We start from the raw sequence: 1,805 nt of genomic DNA, 5'->3' as shown, positions 1-1,805 counted from the left end.
AATATGGGACTTAATTATCTTGCATGGGATCAAAGTCAGGCTGATCAGCCTACGATTACCTGGGTCATCCCATTTACCCATTTTAAAAATTGGCACATTAGCTTTGTTCCAGTCTTCTGGAACTTCCCCAGTACTCCAAGACTTATTGAAAATCAACATTAACGGTCCAGTGAGCTCATCACCCAGCTCTTTTAAAACTCTTGGATGCTAATTTAAAACTGTCTAATTTAGTAGTTTCTGGTTAACATCCTCCAGAGATACTATTCAAATGGAAGAAGTGTTATCACCATACTATGAGACTATATCTGCTGTTTTCCCCTCAAATACAGAACAGAAATATTTATTGAACACTTTTGCCTTTTCTACATTATTATTGCTAATTCTGCCATTTCCATCTAGCAATGGACCAATACCATTATTAGGATTCTTTCTATTCCTAATATATTTTTAAAACTCCTTATTGTCCTTAACACTGCTGGCTGTAAATTTCTCCTTGTGTCCCTTTGCTTCCCTTATCAATTTTCTACAATTCCTAATTTATATTTACTCATTACTATCAACTCTCCTTTTCTTCCATTTGTTACATATAGTTTTTTTTTATAGCTTCCTTTACTTCCCCTCTAAATCAGGTCAGATTTTTAATCTGCACAGCCTTTTTCATCAATTGCGTTTTTTTGAAAATCTAGTAGGGTGTTCTTAAAATTATTTCTAATTATCATTCATAATTTTTCTGATTAAATACTTCCTCCCAGCTGATTTGGCTAATAATTGTTTGCAGCTTTGTGATGTTGAGAACAAAATTAAGCAAGGAACCAAAGAACACAGAGAAAAGAAATTCTTGAATTCCTTATACCCCACTGCTAGAAGCATGGACAACAAACAAGAGGAACTGGAATCACTCAGTTATGAGCATACATTTGATCTAGTTAGTATTACTGTACCTTGTAGGATGACTCTCATAACTGGAATGTTAAAATCAATGGTTACAGTCTGTTTAGGAAGGATCGAGTGGGCAAAAGGGGAGGGGGAATGGCATTCTATGTCAAAAATGGCCTTACTTGTTTCCAAGTCACTGATAAGCATTCAAGATCAAGTGTAGTATCTCGGCCTTTTGGCTTAGATCAAGTGTAAGTAGTCTCTTGGCCTATCTAATGCCGTGATCAAGTGTCTTGATGTTTTTGGTCTTTTGGCCTTGAGATGAAAACCTTGTCTGTGTCTCTTAGACCTTGAAGTGAAAAAATTATCTAAGTTATATCTGTTCTTATCAGTTTAATATCTGATACGTCCTTTATCTGAGGACTGTATATTAAATGGATTTTTGGAACAGGGAGTTGGAATAGGAGCTTGCTCCATCCACTCCACGCATCGAGTGGTATTTGGTATTGCAGTAAAAAAAAGAATTTTTTCCAAGTTACAGATCAATGTCCCAACGTTAAAGCATGAGATTGAATATTAACTGGTGTTTGCTACAAACCACCAAATCACACTAAGGAACAAGATGACTGCCTCCTTATGCACCTATATATAATGCCTAGGGAAAACGCTGTGTGATCATGGGAGACTTCAATTTGCTGGAAGTCTCGTGCTGCCAGGACTAAAACATCCTTGGAAATTCTAAACATTGTAGATGACAATTTCTAACTCAAAAAGCATTGCAGCCAACAAGGGCCGGGGGGCGGGGGGATTATTTTACTTTCCTTCTTCTTTTTAGGTTTCTTTCCCCTTCAGTTGTTTTCCATTTGTATAAAACTAGCTGCATCAGATTCCATAACTTGTTCACTCACTGTTCTACTTCTCACTGTGAA

The 1,805-nt window shown here is 36.6% G+C and overlaps 1 pseudogene; it reads left to right on the top strand.

Moving 5' to 3' along the window:
* Nucleotides 1-1,235: 1,235 nt before the first annotated feature.
* Nucleotides 1,236-1,393, top strand: LOC141981123 (U2 spliceosomal RNA; annotated as a pseudogene).
* Nucleotides 1,394-1,805: the final 412 nt, after the last annotated feature.

The sequence above is a fragment of the Natator depressus genome, chromosome 1, assembly GCF_965152275.1.
Source record: "Natator depressus isolate rNatDep1 chromosome 1, rNatDep2.hap1, whole genome shotgun sequence".
Classification (NCBI taxonomy): Eukaryota; Metazoa; Chordata; order Testudines; family Cheloniidae; genus Natator; species Natator depressus.
Note: the sequence above shows the minus strand (reverse complement) of the source record. Positions and strands in the feature narration are given on the sequence as shown.